Genomic DNA, 14,593 nt, shown 5'->3' with positions numbered 1-14,593 from the left:
AGGAACAAACACTCTGAATTTCCATAAATGAAATGTCTGCTGCTGAGATGGCACTAAAAATGGTACTGGGGGTGCCAGGGAGCTAAAGTGGAACAGAAATAGGTTTTTCATTATCATTGTGGGGAACATCAGTCCCCCATCATGCGGTCATGGCACAGGAGTGGGCAGTAAAAGGATGGCAAAAGGCAGAAAAGAGAGACAAAAGGGAGTGAAGCTGGAGGAAGAATACAGGAGGAGAAATGAGGAGCTGAGAGTAAAGCTGAAGGCAGAGTGGATGGATTAAGAAATGCCAGAGGAAGATAAAGCAGAGGAGGCACCCCCATCACACCTACAGCTGACTCACATTTGGGGTTACTCGCATTATTTCTTTGTATTCCAGCAGCATCTGGCATCTGCTGCTGAGATCAGAGCCGTGCTGTGCCAAGTCTGAATCAAGACCTTTCTGCTCATCAGCTGAAAATCCAAACAGACAAAAGAGAAAACTGATCAAGGACCCACGCCAGTCCTGCCTGGAGTGGCCAGGAGTTGCAGCAGCAACAGAACCCACACAAACACCACTGTGGTCATCCTTCAAGTACAGAGACCATATTTTCTTTTTTTTCTACACCAAAAGCTGATTCTTCCAAGTGGTTTTTAGAGCTCTCGGGATCCATCTGCCCCTCAGTAAGGATGGGTCAAATGTTCAGGATTTTCAGGCACTGTCTGCATGTGAGGCTGTAAGCAGCTACAACCCAGCTGGGCTGCCATCAGGAACCAAGTAGGCTCTTCCAAGCATCCAGTACAGCCCACAGACAACATTTAAGCTCATCTGACACCCATCAGGCTACAACAATCCCGGGTCTGAAGCTCCCATGCTCACCCTTGGACTGCCTTGCACCCTCCAGGCTCAGTAGTCTCATTTAACTTGTGGAGTAAAAAGTCAGGAGGGCATTCTTCTTGCATTGTGCCATGGAGCTGTGGAGAACTAATTATTGTGCAAACAGAGCTCTAAATCATTAACAAAAAAAAAAAAAAAAAAAAGATTATAGCATCCGCCATCATTACTTGGCCCATTACTTAAAAAGCTGGATGCAATAAATAGGATGGGGAAGAGCTGGTATTACACTTACAGAGCTCAAGAATCCGGGATGTCAGAAAATGAGCCCTGCTCGGAACAGTTACACTTGGGCTCTGTGAGTACTTTGTAGTCAGACCAATACAGAAAGCCCTTCAGCCCCAAGCATTAAAAAAACCTGCCAGATAATCATTAAAAGAAAGAAAACACTGTGGTATTTCTCCCAGGCCTTTTGTCTTTTCTTCCCGCTCTTTGGAACTTACATAAACTTACATTTTTACATTTCCCCATTAGATTTCTTAGATAAATATTTTAACTAAGTCAAAATACCACAACTTAAAATGGGGATGGACTTTTCTTTATTTACTTTCTTCCATGCTGGCTGCCAGCCCTCGGAGATGTTCCATCCAACAGCAGCTGCTCCGGTGGGGGTGCAAATGCCCCCCACTCCTCACTGCTCTCCCCTCCTGCAGGCACAGCTGAGCCCCACCAACCCCTCAGACTCCAGGAGAGGCACTTTTAGCAGGATTCCATTTGCCACATTCCAGCTCAATCCTGACAGTGTTTAAGACCAGGTTGGACAGGGCTTGGAGCAACCTGGGATGGTGGAAGGTGTCCCTGCCCATGGCAGGGGATGGGACTTGATGCCCTTTAAGGTCCCTTCCAACCCATTCTCTGCTTCTGGAATCTCCAGTGGCAGTAGTAGAGTGCAATGTCAGGCTTGGAAGGCACCTTCCAAAGAGAACCTCATTGTGTTGCCCACACAACCAAGCAGAGCACCCTGCTGCAATTTTATTTCTGTCAGAACTGAGCACGCAGAAGTTTATCATCCATCCTGGAAACACGTGCATGCCTTGGGCTTTGGCAGGAACTTTGATCTGAAGCCTATCTGGAATGGCCATGTGCTGGAGCAAGTGGCCACCAGGAGCTGTCCCCCTGGCTGGCAGAGGATGACACAGGCAGCTCATCCCTGGCTACTGCTGCAGGACCAGGGGCTAGCTCTGCAGCACACACAGATGAGCTCCTCCAGGTCCAACAGGATAATCCAGAGCTCCAGCACACACACTCAGAGTTTACAGCCAAAATATGACAACAGTCCCACCTCCCCAAGGCAAATTCCCAACAGGAACCCAGGGGTCCACGGCTGGAAGGGACCTCACTCACTGACACCTTTGAGCCATGAAGTTTGAGAATTTTTTCTCTTTAAATAAAATACACTTTTCTTTGACATTCAGCCCAAATTTCTCAGTGTCATGGTTAGCAGTACAGGCAGCATCCCCAGCAGGGTCTACCAGATGCTCCACAGAGGCATCTTAACACCCCTCTCTGCCAATTCCCACCTAACACACAACTTCTCTTCATGACTAACTAACCAACACCCTTTTATGAAACACTGCTTGCTTGAATCCCCTCCTCAATTAGCTCTTCCTCTCAGAGCTTTTCTCCAGCCTCATGCCCTCGCTGTGGCTACGTTATCCTTTCCCTTCTTGCCTGATCAGAGGTTCTGTGCTGGCTCCTCTCCAACTCTGCTCTTCAATGCAATCATTTCACTTAAGAGCCTGGCAAGCTGGTTTGTGTTTTTCCCCCCCCCCATGTCTGTTTTACACAATTTCAAAGCAATGGGGAAAAAAAAGCATATTTTCCAGTATGATGAATAACAATCTTACACTGCAGCAGCTAAGCTCACCCATGAATAGGGCACTTTTTTGAAATAAGGAATAGAATAGATGGTATGGTAAAACAGTGCACAACTGAGGTCTATGGAAAGGAGAGAGAATAGAAGTGTAACTTCCTCACCTGCCTCTCAAGAAAGGTGCCAAAGGAGCCAAAATGAAGCAGAAGGAATGAACTTCTCTGAAAGTCTCTTCGAATTTTGATACAGAAACGCAAATTAATTAAATCTCCTATCTCTGTTTCTAAACCTTTATCTTCACTATAGGAAAACAAAAGGGGGAAACTAAGGGTAAATGTAGTATAACATCCAAATGGGAGCAGGCAGCGCAATATTAGTCTGCAGTGCTGGATACACTGGTCATCTCCAGGGATGCATCCTCAAAACCAACAAAGATAAGGACTAACAGAGGCCACCTCTGTGCTAATTAAACTGTTTCACAGAAAATGACCAGACCTCCCTGGTCTCCAATTGCCAAGCTTAGAGAGACTCATTTCTGAGGTACCACTGGGACAACATGGACCATGCCATGGGTGCCATAAGGTCCCTGTGGCCAAGCTGGACACAGCCACCCCCTGCCCAGTGCCACCAGTCCCGAGCTGTGAGTCAGCTCCCCCAGCAGCACTCCTCTTCCTACCGCTGGCACAGCCATTAAAAAGGTTTTTTCCTGTGGTTAGTTTATATGCTGCAGCTCATTAACATCTCCTAATACCAGAACTTGAGGCTAATTAGGCATGGCAATCCTGAGGAACATATTCTCTGTTCATCTTCCCAAAGCAGGATGCTCCTTGGCGGCCCAGCTGTAGCTCCACATGCTACCATGAGGGTATCACCCTGGAAATAAAAATACTCCAGGATCCCACACATTACACAGCAGGGATCCCATACTTGTTAGCTGATGGCACAATTTACAGGCTGTTTTGCTTAAAAATTGGAAGTATCTCTGTCATCAAGGCAGATTCCTGCTCAGCACCCTCAGGGAATTTCCCCAATAGTTATCAATACACCACGGCTTTCACAATAAAAACTACTGACTTGAAAACAAAGGGACAAAGTGGTTAGAAAACTTAAGAGACTTAAACAAAGAGCATTTGACAGAACAATGCTAGTGGGAATTTTCTCCCCATGGCTACAAATGCACAGGAACAAACAGGCTGAGGGCTCTGAGACAGGCTTCATGCACATGGAATACTCCTAGGAGCAGGCTGTCCATGTACACATCACCTAGGAGTAACACCCACTGCAGCAACAGGTACCCAAGGAACACCAACAGATGTGCAATGGAAGCTATGCTCAACACCAACCACTTCTGCAAACACAGGAGCACCTAAAACCTGCTTACCCACACATCTTCTGGACCACACAAATGCTGACCAAAGCTTGTCCAGAACCGGGACATTTTAAAGATCCCTTTGCCCACTGGATATTCATGCTGTAGTTTTTTTCTTCAATGCAAACTGGGGTTGTTTTCCTCTGCCTGCTTTCAAAGATCATCCCTTCCAAAGCCTTAGGTCTGCTAAAAATTACTCTGAGGGTTTACCAGTTGTGAATGGAGAAAGCACTGGCTAAACATGTCTGTCCTCTAAATTCCCACAGATTTCCTTTCAACATCTGCATCTTATACGTAAAAGCTGTGAAACCTAACAAGCAACTTTTGAATAACTAAAGCAAAAGGTCCATATAGTTACTGTACTTTCCTCCTCAAGGACCCCACGAATGCTCACAGAACCCTTCCCATGAACCTCTGAGGAATCAAAATGCAACTACAGACAGCAGGAAGGATGATTTCATGCCTTTCTGCCCTTGTAAAAATGTCGAAGCATCTTTACAGATGATGAGGAGAGCCAAGGGAGGAGCTGTGTCCATGGGCAAGGATACAGCATGCCACGGAGAGAGCAGACCGGCAGTGATGGAACAGCAGCATCCCCCTCTGAATCACCTGCAGCAATTCCTCTGTTGTGGGCTTTTTTTCCTCCTCCTTTTCAAATCCTTCTTCTGGGAACTGAGTGGGAACACTGGAAGCGTGAGCCAAATTCACTGCCCGAGGCAGCAGAGACCTGCCTTCAGCTGCCCTCTCATTTGCATTTTTCGAATGGATTAATTTCGAAAAGCTTTTACAAATCTGGCCCATAGATTACAAGTTGGAAACAGGAAAAAAATCCTGGACAGAGATGAAGAGTCCACCTAAACCCTAATTTAAAGGCTATCTGCATGGAAACTTTCCCCCACGAGACACCTCAGTACAAAAATGTTTATCCACTCTTCCCCTGGAATCATTTCACATCACCAGTGTGCCATTCCAGCCAACCACAGAGCTCCATGTGGGGACAATGTGCCCAAAACTCCAGGAGGAAAAAGAAAACAAGGATTTCAATTTTGGGCCAGCTCAATCCAAACTGGAATTTTGTTTGCTTTGAGCTGTCCAAGGCACTGACGTGTCGGAGTCCAGCGAAGCATTAACCCATTTCACTAAGCAAGCAACGCATCCACCCTCTGGGCACAAAAGCTTTGGGTTTGGCACCAAAATGAGAGCTGGAGCTCCAAAGCCTGGCCCTCCACACAGACCAGGAGCTATGGAGTGGGTCCCCACACCTCCAGAGGCTCGCCAGCCTGCTCCCAAGGAGAACCAGGGCTTCCAAAGGAGCAGAAAGCAAGGCAGGCTGGCATCTGCAGAGGTGCCAGGGTTTTGTTTGCCTCCGAGCAAACCTGGCAGCACGGGCCAAGCCTCAGTTCTGCTCTCTGTGTTGGGGTGGATGATCCTTGGCAGGAGGCGTGCCCAGAGTGTAAGCCATGAAAAATATAGCGGGAATTTTGCAGCGATCCAGGGTTAATATTAATTCCCCGTGCCCAAGGAGTAGCTGTGCGAGCGGCACCGTTTTGTTCCCGTGCTCTCACAGGGGATTAGCTCTTGGCAGAGCGCTGCTGCCGGCAGGAGACTCCACCATCCGAGCTGTTTCCTGGCACCGAGCTGGCTTGGCTGGAGCTGCTCCTGACTCCCAGCACAAGTAGGGTTTGTAAAATCATTTCTGAATCCTTGTAATGGTCTCAGCAATGGCCAGCAGCGCTCATGTCCCAGCAGCCATCCACCATCTTCCCTGCCAGGCACAAAGCTCAGAGCAGTGTCCTGCTCCCTGGTGAGGGCTCGTTAACACAATTAGTGCCCAGCAGGATAGGGACCCTCCTTTGTCTCTTCTGAGCAGATGTGCACTCACTAGCCCAGACCACAACGAAGAGCTGTGTCCATGAGATGTGACCCACCTGGGACAACATCCACCCTGTTCCATCACCCATGTCCCAGACAAAGCCCTGTCCTGAAGACAGCTCTACTTCCACAGATTTTAAACAGATTAGATGATTAATCCTTTATGGTTGATTCCCCATCCTTGGACATGTTCAAAGCCAGGTTGCATGGGGCTCTGAGTAACCTGGTCTAGTGGAAGGCATCTCTGCCAGCAGGGGCTTGAAACTGAATGGTCTTTAAGGTTCCTTCCAACCCAAACCATTCTGTGATTCTGACACAGAGCCACTGAAGCTGTCCCTGCAGAGAAAGCCACCCTCGAGGGATACAGCCCAGAGACAGGGATGCTTGCTGCCATCTGTATGCTCACATTTGGGGCAGCATTGCCATGGCTTTAACTGAGCAGGCATTTCTCTGCATCTTCACTTCAAACAATATTGTGCTGTTCCAGTATTGTACCAGCGAACTCACAGTGACCCTGTCAAATAAATATTTTTCCTGAGTAACACTATTTTAAAATATATTCATTTAGTATCCTTATTTGAAAACACTGGACAAATTAAACGACTGTAAAATTTGACTTTCCAGTATTTTGTGTTCAGATAAACTCCTACAGCACCCTCTTCCATGGCAGCCAGCCCATATTTCCAAGTAACTACAGTTTTAAAAAGCCAGCTATGTTTTTCAGTATCTATGCATTAATCATCCCTGCCAGTTCAAGAATTATTCTTGAGTTCAATGGAAAAAGTATAAGGAAGAGGAATGTGTGTGGAGCTTCCCTTCAGAAAAGCTGCAGCCTAACCATCCTGTATCCCAGCTCTTACCACGTACCCCATCCACAACCAGGGACCCCTCACAGGATCTATGAGGTTCCCTTATCCCTTCCATCAAGACTGGAGTGTAAGAAGCGTTTCTGTCTGACAAAGGCAATGCTGAGGCTGCTGAAAACACTGCTGAGAGAAGTCCTGTGCTCCCAAAGAAGCCATGTTAATTGAATGTGGCTTCAAAATATTTCAGATTCTCAGCAAGGATTTGGTAGCAGAGGAGAACATGCTGTGACGTACTGTATTTCTAACGCAGTATGAAAAGCAGTTTCACTACATGCTGCCAAAAAATGTCAAACAGGCTAAAATATGCTTGTCCACAGAGAAGGGGACAACGCTTCCAAAGGCAGGAGCAGGGAGGAGGGAACAGGTCAGGCTGAGGGGCAGTGTAGGGCTGCCCAACATTCCCAGAGTTTCCCTGAGCACCGGGGGGAAACATCAACTGCAGAGTGCCCAGTGCACTCCCCTGGTTTTATTGGATTTTCCTTTGCTCTCGTATTTTGAGAAAGGTTAAATATGTCAAACATTAGTCTACAAAACCTCTCACACAAATCCTCTTACTCACATGATCTTTCTAAACAGCCCCAATCTCTTCAACTACGCAGACATGGCTACAAGCTGTGACAATTGATAGGACAAGGGTGAATGTCTTTGAGCTCAAAGAGAGGGGAGGTTAAAAAATGGGATATTGGGAAGAAATTCTTCCCTGTGAGGGTGCTGAGGCCCCATCACAGATCGCCCAAAAAGCTGTGGCTGCCCCATCCCTGGAAGTGACCAAGGCCAAGTTGGACAGGGCTTGGAGTAACCTGGTCTAGTGGAAGGAGGGGTGGAAATGGTCTCTAAGGTCCCTTCCAACCCAGACTATTCTATGATTGTGTGATTTATTTTCAGCCACCACCTCTAAAGGACCTCCTGAGCTGCAGAGTGAGGGGTAACCTCCCCAGCACACACTCACTGGGACACTCTTGAGCACCCTCATAACAGCATTACCGTATTTTCCGTATTTTCTCACCCATTCTTCCCATGGTCTCACGCCTTGCCTGATCTTTTGTGACTGGCTGCACACTGAGCAGATGTCTTCATCGAGATGTCTGCAGCAACCCTCAGGTCTTTTCCCCCAGTGGTTCCAGTTCACTGAAAGCACAGCAATGTGTGGAAGGAGCTGGGAATGCTCCTTCCCAGGCGCCCAACCCTGTGTTTGGCACTGGTGCTTTCATCTGACCATAGGATCCTCATTCATTTCAGCTCTGCCTCCTTCTGCACAGGGCTGCCTCCCACCAGAGATGCCACTGACTCCCTCCCTGCCTCAGTGCCACCAACTCCCCGTCCACCCCACTTTTCAGATAATTCATTAATATATTCAGACACACAGTCATGATGCAGATACTTAGAGCAGTCCAGTATCAACCTATTCCCTGACAAAAAGGCGATGCTTCAGTTGTCTTCTGTTCTCATCCAAGCAAGACAATTGTTTAAACAGAGGCTCTTTGAAAATCACAAAGGCTGGTTCTCAGAGATCTATCACTTTGTTGATTTGTGGTTTTTGCTTTGCTTTTATCTGATCTTTGTCATGTAGATATCTTTAACCGTGCTTTTTTGGCGTAGTACACACATGAGGCACACAACTGTTCTCCATTCCTTTTTCCTTAAAAAAAACCTCCAAGCAGGTGAATCTTGAGCACAGACCCAGGCAGGCAAGACCCTGGTTAACTGCATGTGTTGAAGACATAAAATCCAAGAAAAGGAGATGCCACAGAATCATTTAATTGTCTGGGTTAGAGAGGGAGCTTGAAGATGATCTAGTTCCAACCCCCGTTATCAGCATGACTCAAACTCAGCAGAGATTAAGTGCCTTCTCCAATGGAGCTCCTGCACATCCAACTCTGTGTGTCCAGAGCAAAACCCACATGGGTGGGCAAGGACAGAGAGAATCACACCAGCATTACCCTGACAGCAACTGCCAAGGCCACAAAATGCAAAAACTAAAGATTTGTTACTTTTAAACTGCAGTCGGTTATTTTCAAGATTTAGCCCATTCCTGCATGTGTTTCTAGAGAAGGTTTATGAACGTGCCATGGTTTCTAGAGGCTTCTTTCCCCCAGGAGCAGGACAGCAGCACCTCAGCAGGGAACACACTGAGCCATGGAGCTGCTCCCCTGTACTTGTCACTGCTCATCGGTGCACGCTGCCCACGTCCCACACGCTCTTCTCCATCACGGCCCTGGGAAGCAGCTGAGCTGGGGAGGCATTATCTGGGTCTAGGCTGGGGAAAACGCTGACACACAACCTGCACGTCCTGTCACCTCTGTCTCCAGCCTCAGCCATGGCTGCTGTTAACCCCGGAGTCCATCTGAGCACACAGACTCTCCACGCAGCTTTGCCACTCACAGGTTTTCTTTTATTTTTCCCACATCTTCCTACCACATCCTCATCCTTCCCATTTCACCACAGGTTTTACCAGCCCACCTCCTGCTTTCACAGTTTTCATTTTCTGCAGACTAATACCTTTGGTTTCACCAATTTTCAGCTGTTTTACCTGCCCACGAGCAGTGCCAACCTGCTCTCCCTGGCAACCCCCAACCCATCCCGTCATGGCCAGCAAAGCAACACTGGAGAAAGAGCTGGAAACGCCCTGGTGCTAAGATCTACTTAATAAGTTGTCAGCCAGGTCCTGTGTATCTATTCTTGTGGGCATAAAGATCTCTGTCAGCAGTCAAAACACGGATTTACACCCCCAGCACAATTCCGAGCAGCGTTTAAAGATTTTTAACGACCATCCCTTTGTCCCAGGGAGTTAAGCGCTGATCGAATGTCACAACGTGACACATGAATGCACAACAAGACGGAGGTTTGACAGGCAGCAACATTGTAATATGATAATTCCTCTTTGTCCCTTAATCGCCTCTGTTTTTTGCAGACTTGATTCACTTACCAACATGTGATCAATCACTGCCTTTTTCAGTGAGATAATTTTTTGCCCTCTATCTAAATGGCTCCTGTCAAAGGGAATCCAGTACTAAATTAAAGCTGATATGCCTGTCTCTGCCCTTTTGTTTGCAGACTTCTTCTCGTACACAATTGATTTTAAATAGATTTTTTTTAATGGGTTCCAACACTGTTTAAGTATATGTATTTTTAAAAATCTGTCTCCTTGAAATTAACACTGGCTACACACACATTTAAAAATGTTTTGGAGAATATAATTTAATGGAGAGGAATAAATACCAGGGTATGTGATGGCATGTGTATCAACTTCCCACTAGAGTAAGTTGCCTGTTTAGATCTTCCCACATGCTCTATTTAAACTGGGAAGAACAACAATCTTAAGATTTGTGACCATAACAGAAAGAGGATGCTGTCATTTAACATGAAAGGAAGCAATGCTGAGATCACCACTTGTTCTGAGTCTTGAAGAACTGTCTTCTTAGCTGAAGGCCACTACACAACTCCTCAGACATCTCTCACTGGTGTTTACAAACCCTGATGAGCATCTCCCTAACAGCAGGTAAGAGGTCTTTAGTAGAACAAGCACTGAGGAGAAGAGAATCTGCTCTTGGGGATAAAGCAGAGGGGTGGTTTTGCAGCTCTCAGGTGACCATCACACATGCCCCAAACAACTCTGTGCCACCCAGGTCAGAGGCAAAGAGGCTTCACCTGCCCAAGGCCCTCCAAGCAGACCCATACACATGCCGAACACCCAAACCCTCTGCCCTACTGTCTGCTCTTCCCTGAACTTCCTCAAGCACATCCATGCCACATTTGAAATCTCAACATTTCACAATCTATCCCTTCCCTCCAGCTCCTCTTTCCCACGCTGGCCTCTTCTGAGTTGGGTCTTCCACACTTTGCCCTGATATCCCACCTCACCCTGGTCCTCATGAAGCCAAGAGCACACCACCTGCAGATCCAACCGAAGCACGATCTGCCCTCTGCTTGTCGTGGCTTCCTCCCCTCATCCGAGTGGCCATGGCTACCTGGCAAGGAAACTGCAGGAATCCCCAGGTGCACCCTCACCCTCCCAGCCCAGCCTGTGCAGCACCTCCCAGCTGCTGTCCTTCCTCACCACTGGACACGCAATCTGCAGTAATGAAATGGGTGATTTCAAAGCTTGGCAAGATGATGCTTATTTAATTCACTGATTGAATGACAGTAAATTTTTGGCTGTCACGTGCATTATAAATTATTCTACACAATTTCAGCACTTGTCCTGGTTGTGCACATAAGGCATAAAGATTTTGCCAAGATATCTAATAGATACACCATAATTAAACCTATAATATATATATATATATATATAAATATATATATATATAAATCACCTCTTTTGATGGATATTTTTTTCTTCTATTTTTGAGATAAGCATCTCAATAAAATGCTTGATTCACAGCTCTTTCAAAGATGGGACAGTTTCCCTGAAGGAAAAAAACACAAATTAATGTTTTCATCTTATGGCTCTATCAGGTTTTTCCTTCATTTTCCTGCTTATAGGAAAAAGGGAAAGAAAACAGCTCTGCAAGGGAGGCATCGCCCCTGGGTAAGAGCGAGCAGCATTCCAGTGAGGACGCCTCCATCCACAAAGGGCAGCAGGAGCCAAGGCATTACAAACATACCCATAAACGAGGCTGGGGGAGGACCGGGTCCAGGAGGAAGAAAAAAAAACAAAACAACCCAACAACAAAAAAACCTCATTTTTCAAAACACATTATTATGGCACAAAACGTATTTTAATGTGTTTTCAGCAAGGCATCGAGTCCCCCCAGTATTGCTTTGTGTCTCTTGGCAGTCCAAGAATGCCAACGCGCCCCATCCTCGGGGTGCCAGAACCTATCTGTTGCCAAGAGACACAAAACTGATATCACGGGTGTAAAAAGCTGTCTTTGGAAACCTATGAAACAACCAACGACCTCATGTTCAGGGTTTGACTTAGTCAGCAAGACGTCAAGGAAGCAAAATTAACCTTTTGTTGCAAGGTTTAAAGCTGACCGCTGGTATCCACCTCGGAGGGAGAATCAGCCTTCCTGAGGCAAGAACACGCTGGGGACTGCACTGCATTCAAACAACATGGTCTGGTGGGTTTAATGTTTATTTCTGCTTTGTGACGAAAAACATTAAAATCCTGAGAGCTGGGGCGCTCGGGGTGTGGGGAAGCTCTGACTTGGGGCATCTGGGCAGGTGAAAAATTTTCTGAGGAAACCTAAATGCTGGAGCTGGACCCTCCCATCAGCACTCAGAGAATCCCAGAACGGTTTGGTCAGAAGGGACCTGAAAGCTCATCTAATTCCACCCCCTGCTATGGGCAGGGACACCTCCCACTATCCCAGGTTGCTTCAAGCCCCATCCAGCCTCATCTCAAACACTTCCAGGGGTTGAATGCACCCACTCATGTGGGTACACATTGATGTGACCCAGCTGAGAGGAATTTTGAGACTCCAACTATAAACATCCAAAAGGTTTTCACATTTAAAAATCCAGTCACTAGCAAGTTATTCAAATACTTATCACTCCAAAGGACGAGTAATCTGAATATTTCCCTGCATTTGGTTCTGGCACCTGTCTCTCCCTCCTCCAACTTGCAATACGGATGCAAACCCTTTCAGAAGAAGTAATTTTCCCCCCAGAATTTTCCTGCCACAATTATAAATGCTTCCCTTCCTTCCCAGTTACAGAAATAAAATTCAGTGCCTTCAGGATTCCTTCAAAATACAAAAAATATAAAAACAACATGACTTCTTCTTTCAGATCTTCAGACTGCTTCTTTCAGGCTCTCTGTGGACTGCTGCTTTTCCACTTGTTTCACTGAAGTTAAATAGTTGGAAATTAAGAATCTAATTAAGAAATACAGTAATTAACTGTAATTAAGAGTTACAGCAAGATTTGTTTTTTTTTTTTTTTTCCCTAATCTGGAGCATAAATTTTTGCATGTTAAATTAAAAACTCCATTTAGGAATCAAAATGTTAGAAGGCGGTGAAGCAACTAGATATCAGTTTGATATTATTCAGGAAAGGTCAAATTTAAATTACAGGACATGTTTAAAACATTAAGTTGTTGGTGCAGCTTGCAGCTTTTGCATTTCAACTAATATACAGATATAGAAGTCTATAAATATATAGAGGTATCGGTATCACAGGTGTTCACTACCAAATTATCTTCAGAGATGGAAAATTCAGCATTTCACACTAAATAATTAGGATTTCCAGGTGTTTTTGTCCCAAGGACTCAGAAGCCCAACACGCCTTCACCAGGACTGAAGAGCAAAGAATCCTGATAGATGGGAGCCTTAGTGCAAACAACCAAAAGCGGGTTGATATAAACAGGTTGTGGATTTTGGGGGGGATTTGTTTGGACTAGAAATAAAATGTCTTGATGTTATGACGAGAGAAGAATATCCCTTTGTCTTATGAGCCCCCTGTTGTGAGAAGGGAGCTGAGCAGTGCCAGACCAGCATGTGGGCAAAGAGACACGGGTTGGGAGGGGGTGAGGAGAGTTAAAATTCCTACCAGAAAACAGAAAATGAGATTAAAGGAGACATTTTGGCCACGAGGCCTTCTTTCGTCTGGAGAAGGCCTCAAAGCCAAAGTGTCTCTTCTAATCCTATTTTCTATTTCGAGAGTGCATTTTAATAACCCCTTTGTATATGGTACAATGACTTTAGCAAGTCCTATTTTAAGCAGATTTTCCACACTAGAAGGCGAAATGGGTTAAAATAATTGCACCGTACACCTCACATGTGTGACACTTTGTTTAATCCGGTGTCGGACACCGGGGATGCACAATGAGGAACAAGGTCCCTGGATAAAAGCGCCTTTCAGGATGAACAGCCCAAGGCATGGAATGGGGGAACCAGGCTGAGGAACATGGCTCCCTCCCACCCATGTCCGGGCCCTCACCTTCCCACCTGGATGGGGACTTGTGATGTCACCACACCCCAAAATTCCTCCTCCTTTGGGTAGCAGGAGGCACTGGCCATGTCCCACCAGGGGGGAGCTGGTGTGAGCACTTTGGGCCCCAAAGCAGAGCCCACCTGCAGCTCCACTGTGGTGTCCCCAAAGGAGAGATCAGCCACAGCTCCACTGTGGTGTCCCCAAAAGGACAGCCCACCCACAAGCTCCACTGTGGTGTCCCCACAGCCACTGACTCATTGGCCAAGCTCACCTCTGTCTTGCTAAATCTGCAAAAAGCTGAGCCTGGATGATGCTTCCTTCTTCACCATGTACACAATGCCCCACAAAATTGTGCATCTAGAGTGCGAGGTAAGAAGCTTCTCTTGTTTGCAACAAAACTCAGCCTTTTTTTGAACATACAAGGTGAAATCCTGTTCTTTAGAAGCACAACAACCCAGGGGAGTGCCACCTGTGCTGGGCAGCCCATGCCTTTGCCTCCCTGCCATAGGTCACACTGTGGGAGCTGAAGCTCCCTCGTCAGTGACTCTGGGCTCTCCATCTCCCTGCCCTTTCACAGTCCAAGTGGTGGAGTCATCATCCCTGGAAATGTTCAAAAAATGTCTGGGTGAGGCACTTGAGGACATGGCCTAGAGGTGAACAGGCAGGAGGTACCTCCAGAAGGAGAATGAGTTCTGCAATCTCATGGAAAGGGGAATTTCCATGCCTAGAAGAATCCTACTAAGACCCATGGTTTCTGCTAAGGGAGGTTGTATGATGAGGTTCCCATGTAGAGATCATGGAATCATAGAATTGTGTAAGTTGAAAAAGCCCTCAATGATCACAAAGTCCAATAGTTAATCCAACACTACCAACTTCACCATTGAACCATATCCCTAAGTGCCCCATCTTGACATATTTTGAAC

The sequence above is a fragment of the Cinclus cinclus genome, chromosome 7, assembly GCF_963662255.1.
Source record: "Cinclus cinclus chromosome 7, bCinCin1.1, whole genome shotgun sequence".
NCBI lineage: Eukaryota > Metazoa > Chordata > Aves > Passeriformes > Cinclidae > Cinclus > Cinclus cinclus.
This window is presented reverse-complemented; position numbering follows the sequence as displayed.